This window comes from Monodelphis domestica, chromosome 3, assembly GCF_027887165.1.
Source record: "Monodelphis domestica isolate mMonDom1 chromosome 3, mMonDom1.pri, whole genome shotgun sequence".
Classification (NCBI taxonomy): Eukaryota; Metazoa; Chordata; class Mammalia; order Didelphimorphia; family Didelphidae; genus Monodelphis; species Monodelphis domestica.
Window position 1 is genome coordinate 239161247 of NC_077229.1, and position 13874 is coordinate 239175120.

Consider the following 13874-nt stretch of genomic DNA (forward strand, 5'->3'; position numbering starts at 1 on the left):
CACAGAATAGTATACATGTCAGACCTTTGGGAGGGGAAAGGCTTTAAAACCAAGCAAGATATAGAAAGAATCACAAAATGTAAAATAAATAATTTTGACTACATCAAACTAAAAAGCTTTTGTACAAACAAAACCAATATAACTAAAATCAGAAGGGAAACAACAAATTGGGAAAAAATCTTCATAGAAACCTCTGACAAAGGTTTAATTACTCATATTTATAAAGAGCTAAATCAATTGTACACAAAATCAAGCCATTCTCCAATTGATAAATGGGCAAGGGACATGGATAGGCAGTTCTCAGATAAAGAAATCAAAACTATTAACAAGCACATGAAGAAGTGTTCTACATCTCTTATAATCAGAGAGATGCAAATCAAAACAACTCTGAGGTATCACCTCACACCTAGCAGATTGGCTAACATAACAGCAAAGGAAAGTAATGAATGCTGGAGGGGATGTGGCAAAGTAGGGACATTAATTCATTGCTGGTGGAGCTGTGAACTGATCCAACCATTCTGGAGGGCAATTTGGAACTATGCCCAAAGGGCGACAAAAGAATATCTACCCTTTGATCCAGCCATAGCACTGCTGGGTCTGTACCCCAAAGAGATAATGGACACAAAGACTTGTACAAAAATATTCATAGCTGCGCTCTTTGTGGTGGCCCAAAACTGGAAAATGAGGGGATGCCCATCAATTGGGGAATGGCTGAACAAACTGTGGTATATGTTGGTGATGGAGTACTATTGTGCTAAAAGGAATAATAAAGTGGAGAAGTTCCATGGAGACTGGAACAACCTCCAGGAAGTGATGCAGAGCGAGAGGAGCAGAACCAGGAGAACATTGTACACAGAGACAAACACACTGTGGTATCATCGAACGTAATGGACTTCTCCATTAGTGGTGGTGTAATGTCCCTGAACAACTTGCAGGGACCCAGGAGAAAAAAACACCATTCATAAGCAAAGGATAAACTATGGGAGTGGAAACACCGAGAAAAAGCAACTGCCTGAATACAGAGGTTGAGGGGACATGACAGAGGATAGACTCTAAATGAACACTCTAATGCAAATACTATCAACAAAGCAATGGGTTCAAATCAAGAAAACATCTAATGCCCAGTGGACTTACGCGTCGGCTATGGGGGGTGGGGGGGGGGGAGGAAAAGAAAATGATCTATGTCTTTAACGAATAATGCTTGGAAATGACCAAATAAAATATATTAAAAAAAAAAAAAGAGTTGATCTTTAAATAAATAAATGAATAAAAGAAAACTTTTTGGAAGACTTCCATTAAAATACATTAAATATATTTTGTGTCCCTAAAGTATACATGTAATTTTAAGGGGTTTTTTCCACTTAATTTTATATTTTTTCTGATTACATGTCAATACAACTTTATGATCATTTTTTGATATTTTATGATCCATATTCTCTGTCTCCATATCACCTCCTGCCTTTTGAAGATGGCAGGTAATATTACAAAATTTGTACATGTGTTATAATGGAACATATATTTCTATGTTCATCGGGTTGGACAAGAAGACATATTTTGTTTATATGAGAGAAAACTTCATGATGTAACTAAAGTGAAAAATGCTAGTATTCTTTGTTGGTCAACAGCCTTTTTTCATCATGAGTCACTTGCAATTACGTTACATCTGTGCATTACTGAGAATAATTGAGATCACGGGCTATTATTTTTTTACTATGTACAATGTTCTGGTTCTCATTTTGCTTTGCAACACTTCATATGTCTTGCTAGGATTTTTTTTAATTATGTTTCTCATTTCATATGAAACATTAGTATTACAATTTGTAAACTGGGAGAGTTTTAAGTTTTAATAATTTTAGAACTATGTTACAAATTTAAGAAATAGTTAGAAAGTCAAGCTTTGAATACTGATATGATTCTTTTTAAGTGACAATAATCATTGGGACAGCTAGATTGTTCAGTGGATTGAAAGGCAGGACTCGAGATGGAAGGTTGTGGTTTCAAATCTGTCTTCAAACACTTCAAAGTTTTGTAAACTTGGGCAAGTCACTTAAATCTCAGTGCCCCACCCTTACCACTCTTCTGCTTTAGGAACAATACACTGATTCTAAGTAAGGGTTGTTAAAAAAAATATCAATAACAATCTTGTACAATTCATTGCTTTCATGAATTTTTAAACTTTATAAAAGTTTTCATTTGCTTTTGCTCTGTGTCTTTATGGATATCATTTGGAGTCTTTGCTTTAGTACCATTTAAAGAATGAAATTTTGTTACATATATAGCAGTTATAATATATCTCCATAATACGAAGTCTAATCGAAATAGATATTCTGGCAAGGAGAGTATCCATGAGACTTTTCTCTACCAATCTTCTAGGCCATAAATGTTATCCTAAATCTGCTATTAAGACTATATATAATGACAGGATGTTCTTTCTTAAGAAAAACAAAATACTGTACTTATTTCTCAAAATTCACAAAATTACAATAAATATAAAAGAAACTTAAATGATTAAAATTCATCATGATTTTATAAAGTTTTAAGATGTATACTGAAAGCATTATATATTAGAATTGTCAGAAAAGCTCTTGGAACTCCCTATATATCCTATACATTGTTACTAAAAAATCATTAAAGTTTTGACAGGATATTATTAGCAGAAATAATGAGATAATGTATAGGTAACAGTAAAATTTAATCATGTGATTAATAAAAAAGTAAAAAATATGGACCATAGAAACAGGTAAGTCTCTATCATTATCTCAGTACTTTACAAGTTGATTGAATACATTTATGGTAAACCTTACTTAAAAGATGATTTGATAATTTCATTACTTATCTGTTATTTCTTTTGCCACACCTCAAGAAATTGAGCTTCTTCTTTGGACTCTTGAAAATATAGCCATGTCTCTTCTATGTACCTCTCCTATCTATCTTTAGTTTTATCAGCAAGAAGGTACACATAGCTTCTTGTTTTTTAAATGTTAGATGATTTGTAAGTTCTCTGAAAGCTCAAGTGTTTTAAATTAGAAATATACTATATGTTTGAAGGTTCAAAAAGATATAATGTTGTATACAGGGAAGTAGTTATGGAAACACAATACACTATGTTGTGAGGAATAAATACCATATTCCTTTCTTGAATCTCCTAAAACATGAGAGTAATATAACCACATTGTGTAAGATTTTCTTTGAACTTCACCAGAGTTTCAACCTTACCTCTCTCTCTTCGGGTTACCTAGATAATTCAGGTTACACTGTAGTTCATTTCCATTGTGATCTGTAGTTAATTGCACTGGACTGAACATAAAAATCAAAACAAAAAAACAAACATATGTAGTGATATGTATCCTATAGAATAATTGGCATCATATGCTTTCTTGCTGAAAATGAATGCCCCTGGAGAAAAATACATTTGAATAATTGGAGTGGAATGAAAAGATTAGGAGGAAAGGATGAATAGGAGTCCATAATATTAGCTTCATGCTAAGACCCCAAACAAATACACACAACTATGAAATTTCTAGTTCTAAGCACTCCTCACTCTCCAATATGGGGTATGATTTTTGATCAAAATTGATACAAAAAAGTCCCTTTATATTAGAGTTCCCAGAGATCTTGTATCTAAGCCAAAACGAGGGTATGGGCGTGAAATGAGGATTGAAGGGGAAGAGAATAGAAGTTCATGCTTGTTGTCAGAACTGCCAAATTATTGTTGGAAATATCCTGGAGACTTTGGCAGAATAAAATAGGAGGATGCTGTGGAAGGGGAAAAGTAAAGAGTGAGAAAGTACCATCTGTTTCACTGGAGTCATGTGGGGGCAGGGAAAAAAGATGTAGAGGCAGCAAGACAATTTTTTTTCCCAAAAGCTTGTCTGTCTTATCACTATGATCTTCCCACTTTTTCTCTAACATTATTTTCACACTTAATTTACATGTTTCTTGTAAGGAGAATCAAGGATGTATCTGAATAATATAGCAATGACCATTTAAATTCCTACTAATGAAAATATTATATATTTTCATTTATGGAAGAAATAAGCAAGTTTCTGATAAATAGATTTTTTTGATACTTAATGATTGACAAAATTTTAAGATTTTGTTAGATCTCTCACTCTCCTTCTTTCTATCTGTCTGTCTGTCTGTCTGTCTGTCTATGTATTATTCAATCTATCTATATGAGTGTGTATTTTTGTGTGGATATTACGATTCCTTTCAATGACGTATCTTAGGTAAGTAACTTATTTACTGGTAGATAGAAAGTCTAGCTATGCCCAAGTTGGGCAATTATATCATTTTTTTAAAACATTTGTCACTACAAAAAATATATCACAGACAATAGCATTAGTAGAACAAAGACAATGGAAACCGAATCTTTGTTTACAGTCTCAACTCTATCACTATTTTGAAGAGTGAACTTAGGCCAAATATTTCACTTGGGAGGATTTTAGTTTCATTATCGATAATACAAAAACAGATGCATGTGGTTTCTAGTATTGTAGTGGAGATTCCCTTAACATGGGGTTTTGAACTATATAGGGCCTGTTGTTCTTTTCAGTATTACAATTTTAATAATAATTATACAATTTTAATTATAATTTTAACTCTCCTGCACATGACAACATGTAAAATACTTGAATATGTCTTCATTAAGCTAAACATATCCAGTTTTTCCATGTATGACATGGATTAAAGGACTTTCAGAATTATAATTGACTGCTTAACACTTTCCCACTAGTTTTTATTTTTATTTGTTTAGTTTGAAAGCTATTATAGTTTTTTTCCCTAAAATGTCTCTCAATTATCAAGTACATATTTGCTTTTATCACTTTTGTCAGAAGTTATATCCTAATCACTCCCCAATCTCATATCTCCCACATATATACATATATGAATATATGTATACATGTATATGTTAACATGTAACCTAATAGTATATGTATAACTTGTGTCATATATGTAACATAACACTATATATATATTTATATTTTTTCTCTAGACTTGATTATCTTGGAAATAAAAGTTCAAGTTATTAATATCACCCTCTAATCTGAGTAGAAAGTAGCTGTTAGGGTGCGCTTATGCTCTTCTGGTGGATCACATTGACTAACTCAGGATAAAAAGCTTCAGCAAATTAATAATTTCAAGTTATCCTTAGTGATTATGACATTTAAAAGGAAAAAAATAATTTCATAAATTCTAATTATAATAGAACTTTCCTATCAAATTTAGGCCAAAAGATCTCTCCCATTGAAAGAGAGAGAGAGAGAGACAGAGAGAGAGAGAGAGAGAGAGAGAGAGAGAGAGAGAGGGAGAGAGAGAGGAGACCTGTGGAACCAATATGTATTGCCTTGATCACAGTTTTTAAATATATGAAAATCGTTTATTTTTACATTGCTATAGTATAAATTATCCTAGTTCTCATTCAACTCTCCATTAGATCATCATAACTTTCTTTTGTTTAGTTTATGCCATTTATTTATCCAACAAAATGGGGCTGATATATTGTATCAAGTTGAATTAAAACCTGAAGAGCTATGAAGTAGAAAAAAAATGAATTGACAAAGTTTATAAACAAAATTATGGCAAGGGAGGTTGATTTTTTTGTTTTTTGGTCAATTTTTTGACATCATAAAGAAAGCTTTAGCCCTAGTAGACTTTCTCTCAATAATGGGCATATAGTAAATTTAATTTTAATGTTTCGTGTCACCATATTGATTTAATTCTCCTCAGCTGGAGTAAATCCAGGTTTGAAAACTAATTGTTCTTAGGGAGGGTTATATTGGACAGGGATAATGTATGAAGGCAAGAAGTGCTTAGTTTTCAACAATTTATCACATCACAATATCTAGGAATTTATGGAACAAAACATGAGCATATAACCCAGAAGACTTTTGGATGTAGTGAAAGTATTGACAGATGACAAGACCTAGTAGTCTTCCATTTAAATAAAAATAATATGATTGGTGTTTTCCATCTCATTAAGGTGATTTGTATAATTGAGAGGATGGAAAGGAAGGAAGGCAAAAATGCATTGTGTCCCTAATCAGTGACTGATCAGCTAAGTGATGAAATATAATTTTAATTAACTTGTGTATAGCTTGTCCAAAGAAATAGGTAATGACATTTAATAGAAAAAAGAAAAAAAAACAACAACACACAATAAAAACCAACTGTACATTGACTGAGCAAAACTGAAATCCTCCAAACTTGTGATAGGCTCTAATTACCTATATAAATAATAATGGTTGTTAAATTCAATTTATATTATTACTTAATGCTTGAAATGCTGCCTTAAATGGAAGGATTTCATCTCCTAGAACCATGTTTGTGAACCTATGGCTTATGTGCTGAGCCAATTAGGACCTAGGATACAGAACACAGCGCAGTGGGTTGTTGCATTTCATTCTATCAGCCAATAGTGTATCTTGATAAGTGTAACTCCGCTAAATAGAATTATATTAAAACAACAACAACAACAACAACAACACAATATAGTGAAGCAGGAATAAATGAACCACTGTATATAGTGAGGGATGACTTTATATAAACCACTAAAATAATGCACATATGATTTGAGAAATTTGAGTGCTCTAGTCAACATCCCAATATCATACCCAAAAGTAAATTTTGGAGGGAAATAGCCTGGAATATTTAATCTGCTTTTCTTCTAGCTACAGGTTGGCAAAACTTCTCTAAAAATAAATTCCTCCCCTCTCATTCCAAACTCAATCCTACTTTTCTATTACAGCTATTCTCTATTGTAAATCAACAGTCTACACAGACAGGCTAAACAGGTCAAGAGTAACAAATATATCTCAAACCTATTAGTGAGTTAGGGGGATATTTTCTCCATGTGAAAACTTCTGGTAGAATGAAGGGATGAAAACCCTTTTTTCAAATTGCTTTGAAGGTGACTGATGCAGTGCTTTCGTCAGACATTGAAGACACAAATTGTGCATTTGTCCATCTTTCTGATTTCGTGTTGACATTGGTCTTTGATAACTCTGGAATAGAAAGTAAATTTGATGACTTTGTGCAACTTTTCGTGACTTAAATCTAATTCAGGATTGACTAATAAAATCACCCTATGATGCCATTTGTCTTCTTTGAAAACAAAGGTTAAACATAACAAAAAACAACACAGAAGTCTTAACTACTTTTGTTTCTCTTATAATACCTTCTGTTCTTATAGATAAGTAGATAATGGCAATCTTCTTTGAGTAATCTAAGGGAATGATTGGTAGTGGACCCCCTTTCTCCTTTCACTTTCCACTAAGATAATCTTTGGAGAGAGTTGTTTAATTTGAAACACATGATTTAACAACAAGAAACAATCAGTTTATATATACACATATACATACATAAATATGTACATACCCTTGCATTGTTATTTAGAATGAGGAATGATAGTTGGCAAGCTATTCTTGTTTAAATATCTGTTTTACTAAAAGTTAATATAAGTACATAGATTCTCCGCTTAAGATTTTAACAGAGGGCCTGTGTTCAAATATCACCAAAAATTCTTAGTATCTTTATGATCTTGGCCAAGTCACCCAAAGTCTGTGAAGCTTGGTTTGCTCATCTGGGAAATGAATCAATTCAATAACATGGCCACTGAGGTAATTTCTTTCATTAGATGAATGATTGAATGATTCTGTGATCTTACATTATAGTATATATATATATATATATATATATATATATATATATATATATATATATATATATACACACACACTGGGAAAACGTGAGCACTTTAGACAATCAGTGAAGGGCATTACATTTTTAGAAAATAGAAGTATTGATAAAGTTCCTTGAAGGCTAGAAATCAATTAAATTATTTTATAATGAGAAACATCACTCAGGAAAAAATTTCAATCTTATTTTTCTTTTTACTATCGTTGGCATCTATTATAAACATAAGGAACTTCATTCCATCATATATATATATATATATATATATATATATATATGCAGATTTATTAATAGATGCATACATTATTATGCATGTATATTATATATAAGGCATTTAGGTGGTACAGTGGATAGAGCACTGGACTTGGAATTAAGAAGACTCAATTTTCTGTATTCAAATCTGGCCTCAGAGTCTAGCTAGTTTTGTGACCCTGTGCAAGTCACTTAATAATGTTTTTTTCAAGCAGAGGCACAACACAAAGGTTGCTCACTCAAAAACGAGATCTAATTCCCTCTTGACTTTGCCAGGATCCACTATTTGAGTGTACCACTATGAGGAGAAACCTCCTCACATGCCAGGTGGGATGAGAGGGTTATGTTTCTTGCTAGAACTAACCAGTGGTTCAGGAGGATGAACTAAAGGAGTTAAGCCAGAATGATTTGGTTCCAAAGAAAGAATGGTTTCTCCACTGGAGAAAATAGTTATTTTGTCACCATGATATGCCCACAGAGCTTGCATTATAAGCTTTGGAATCTTTGTTTTTAATGGATAACTTCAAATCCTTTAAGATCCTGAAGTCAAAGGAGACATATTTTGGCCATGTAAGAGATTTTTACATCTATACCCTACAAAGCTTTCTAGCTTCTTTCTTCATCATCCAATTCTCCTTATAAAGATTAAGATCACACCAACAATTAAAAAGTTTATGCAGGTTTGAAACTGGAGGAATATGTCCACATTTCCCTTGATTTGTTGCAATATTTCCCATAGTGTTTAGTCTGTCTGTCTTAATCTGTCTATTGAAGCTAGTTTGAGTATTGCTTAATGGTCAGTTTAAACAATGAAAATTTCCTAAAATATTAAAAGAAAATGGAGACATAAATTCCTTCAATATTATTGTGTAAGGCAATGCGAGTAGATTAAAAAACAAACTAATATAAGGAACTAAATAATTGTTGCACAGCAATAGTACTAATAATGAATGTGCATTTGTTATATATTGTTATTAATCATTAATAATATAATATATAATTAATAATATATTATTATAATTATAATGGTTATTAATAATTAGTAATAGTAAATAACCATAAACAAGTATCACTTATCAAGTAGTATTGTTATCAATAATTAGTAATAGTTGGTATTGACTAATAATAGTTACTGAAAATTAATAATCATTGTCATTGATAGTATTATTAATACCATTGTGTTCTACAATTATTCCTTATTATTGAATTTAATTAAATTAACTTTGGCCTTTTTCAATTTTGGAAATTTTGTTTTAATTTTAATCCAATAATATTAATGTTTAACTATTAAAATTCCCTTTACTTAAATGTATTCAATTTGATGTTATTATTTTAGCAGGGAAGGTATTTTATTTTAAAGTTCCTGTAATTTTAATTCTTGACAGTAGATAGTGATATAACTGCATGCAGAGTGGAACACACTTGTAGTTAGGCTGTATCTACAAGCAGTTAGAGAGAATGTTAAGCCCCAGAAGAAATGTAGAAGGGGGAAGAGAAAAGAATCTCAAATAAAAAAGCACTTTCTCTTAGCTCAGTCCCAAGGGATGTTTTAGGTGGGGGAAAGGGAGAGAGAAAAGAATATTTGAGGGGTGAAGGGATAAAGAAGAGTCTAGTCCTTCCCCTCCCCCAGTGGTAAAAGCCACATGTTTCTTTTAAAAGTTGGGGGAGCTGGTAACTGCCAGCAACCTCTCAAACAGTGCCAGATTCTAAAGTTGTGGGGGGGGGCAGGCTGGGTCTTACACCAATTCCTAGGGGGTCACCCCTGTGCACTGTGCCCCCAGTCCTCATGGCCAACATCATGCTGAGCTTAGCGGGAGCAGGCAGGACTTCACATCAGAGACACAGCGGTTTTTTTTTTTTCATTTTTTTTGTGCTAGGAAAAATCAGGGCAGGGTCCTGCCTATGAAAAACGCTTCCTCCGTGTTCTCTACCACACCAGGGAACTCCTAACTCTAATCCCCCTCAGCCAGGAAGGACCTCTAGGATCCATTCAAGGTGTTCCTCCACCGGCACTGTTCTGGGCTGAGTGAGGTAGCACGTATTATCCTTTTGTGTTCTAAAACCCTCTGCATTCTGTGCAGAAAGGCTCGGGCCCCATTTTCCACAGTCCCACCCTCATGCAAGCTAGGAGCCAGAGTCAGCATTCAACCTGGTGTGGTGCACTGGGAGTCAGGCAGACAGAGCTGAGGAGGACCAGCAATTTAAAACAAAAACAAAAACAAAAACAAAAACAAAACCAACAACAACAAAAACCCCTGGTTCCAACTGGGCAAAAAGTCAGGACTTCTTTCTTTACTATTCCACCTGGACCTATGCTAAAGGAATAGAGGGAGTAGGGGTAAAAAAGCCACATGGGAAGGTCTCACCCATCTGATCTGGGAAAAACAGCAGCATGTTCCCTCTCTTGGCCAAGGTTCATTTTCCATATGAAAGCAGATAATCAAACTGAAACCACTTTCTATTCTCCTATGCTTACCTAAGCACTTATTCAAAATTTCTCTCAGAAGAAAATTAAAGGTCCTAAATTAAAACCAAGGTGGTTGCCATGCTGTTACAATTAAATTAATATATTTACCCAGTTATTAATTTTCATGAAGTTTATTAATAGGAAAGGTAGATCAGCAAAGTTTAAAATCTTTCTTATTCTAAGCACTCCGACCACGTATCTCCTAGCCACCTTTAAACTTTTCTCTCCCTCACCTGTCTCTCAAGCACCATGTCCTCGCAAAATACCACAAAAAGTGCTGCCCCCTTTCTTTTATTCATGTTCAGGACATAAATGGATGCAAAACCTTGCTCAACTGTGATATTTGAAAAATGTTGACAGACAGGTCAGGCTAATTAGGAGGGAGAGGGGATAAGATCCACTTGGCATACTCCAAGAGTCCTGGGTTGTATTAATTTTTGGAAAGGGTGAATAATTTTTTATATCCTGAAGAATCAAGAAATATTTCTGTAAACAAGGAAGGCCCAGATTCTGACTGTAGGCTACTACTTTCTTTAAGGACCTCCAGGTGTTAGCATGTACATTAGTGAGAACATAAGCAGGCCTAAATAAATTTCAGTGCAGACCATGCTGAATATGTCCCAAGCTGAAGTGCAAAAGCAAAAGACTGTATTGATATATAAGTCAAGAGAATACACCAAGTTAACTACAATTTCATATCTTCATCTAATAAATGTGTCATTAGACACTTACTTTTTGTGCTTGAATTTGATTGCTGTGGCTGTTTCCAGAAGCTCACTTACCAGTAGAGACATCTATTTAGAAAGCACATGCTCCTATGTAGTATGTAAGACCAAACTTTGCCAAACTCAAATTCGGACACGTAGAAAAAATTTCCTAAACATCAAAACTGGATGTGTCAGCCTCTAGGATGACATATTATATAGATGTTAATATATCAGAATAGTAATTCAGGTGAATTGACTCTTCAATTAATTATATTCATGCTCTACCTTAGATATACACTGGAAAAAATATGAGCACTTTAGACAATCAGTGAAGGGAAGAACATTTTTAGAAAATAGTAATATCAATAGTGTTCCTTGAAGACTAGAAATCAATTAAATTATTTTATAGTGAGAAATTTTACTCAGGAAAAAAATATCTGTCTTATTTTTCTTTTTTACTATCTTCCCAGGCATCTATTATAAGCATAAGGAACTTCATTACATCTTTTGCAAACTAGTACTCATTCAGTTTGCTGAAGGGCTCAAGCTGATTTAAGTTCTGAATGAGAAACTGAAAAACATTAGGAGCAAATTGTTTACTAGACTTCAGGCAGAGGAGCATCTCTCATGTCACCATTTGAGATTATGAGGTATAAGTCACCACAGGTGCCTTGTCTCTTTTGTCATTGCCAGTATTCATTATATGACTATAGAAGAGAAGGAATCCAATAAAAGATATAGATATGATTGAGATAAACTTATTCATAGATCATGAAAAATCAATGGTATGGTATAGTAGGAGGTGTATAGGATTTCAAATCAGAGGGTTTAGGTTTGAATTTTGATTATTCAATTTATTACATATATGATCATAGGCAAATATTTTACTTATTGTGGGTTTGTTTTCTCAATTGTATAACTCAAGGTTGTACTAGAAGACTGACAAAGTCCTTTCAAACTCTAAAACTTTGATCCTAGGACACACTCCATTCTTATGCTGCCATTGAATTGGGAGAATATTTAAAAACTTTGCTATGTCTACTACAATATTTCCATGTTTACTCCATTATTTAATAAAAACTATGGCCTCCCCATTTAAAATCAACATTTTAGAACACTAGGTTATGTCCTATAGAAAGTTATATTCTACTTACAATATCCTACCTACATATATATATATATATATATATATATATATATATATATATGCATGTCAATGGATACACTGAATCCTGCTCCTTTAGTGACTTGACAGCTTGAGGATCTAGAATACCTGAAAGCATTGTCTTAGAAAAGTGGTATGTCCAAAATGCTGAAGGCAGAGAAAATCTGTGTTAATTAGCAAATTTCATCAACCTGTTTTTTTCTATGTGTTTTAACTACTTGCCTCACATAACCAACTACTGTTACTAATTCAAACTATTATTTTTATACTAATCTTTCAGATTTTACATTATCTCTTTCTTCACTTAGTAAACTAATGACTTGCTATTGTATTATTCATTCTGACATTCCTTAGAAAGTTTACCTCAGGAGTCAAATGGCAGTGTAGAGGCAGCAACAGTTCAGACCTCTGAATACCCTTCCTTACCAATTACAAATTAAATGCTTCTAGGGGACTGAAAAATAAAACCTGGCAATAAGGTAGAGCAAAGGAACCCTCCTGCTGGACTCAATTTAAAAGGTACACCCCCCAAAAAAAAGCCAGAATCTGAGAACACTTGGGTTTAAGGGGAAGGAAGAAGGAAGGTCTCATGACCTCTCCCTGCACCCCTCCCCACCTAGAGCTCTAAAACTCTGGGTTGGCAAAGGTGCTGGTCTGGAAGGTGTACCTTGAGGGCAGGGCTGTGCCAGACTCAGAGAATTGAACACAGGCAGTGGGGAAGGATCTGGAGAGGGAGTGCAGAGTGGGCAGCCAGGTCACAGTGGTGGAGACCCTCCATATTGCTCTATCCTTCCAGGAGGTTTTGACCTCAGAAAACATCCAGGCCAAACCAGCTGAATTTAATCCCATCAAAAGTCTTCAGAGGTCAAAAGCTCAAGCTCCAACACCCATCCTCCACAGACTGTTGGAATTTTAATCCAATCAAAAGCCTCCAGAAAACAGGGAAGTTCAAACTCCAACACACTTCCACCATAGACTGCACCAAGAGATTTGGTGACAATGCACCAAGAGATTTGGTGACAAAGCTCCAAGAGGGGAGACTGACAGAAAACCCCAAAATCAGAAAAATTAGAGGATCAACAGCACAGAAAACTGTGGGGAGTAAAGTAGGGGTAAATATGAGCAAAGAACAAAAAAATAAAAGAAAAAAGAAATTACAATCAACCTCTTCTATACAGGCAATGAACAAAGAGCAAACTGAACAGAGGAGGAGGGATCATCAAGCATTAAAACAGAAATCCCAGTGAATTGGCTACAGTCTTTGGATGAACTCAAAATGCAATTCAAACCACAGTTAATAGAGGCTGAAGACAATTGTGAAAAGAACTTAAAAACTAAGATAAGTCATCTGGAAACAGAAAACAGTGTCTTGAAAGCCAAAATCAACCAGCTGGAAAATGAGGCAAAGGAGATGAAAGATGAGGCAAAGAAGATGAAAGATGAGACAAAGGAGATGAGAGATGAGGTAAAGAGATTGAAAGATGACCTCCAAAGAAAATCAGACCAGAAGGAGAAGGATGACCAAAAAGCCAGGGATGAAATCCAATTATCTTTAAGAACTAGAATACAACAACTAGAATTAAGTGAT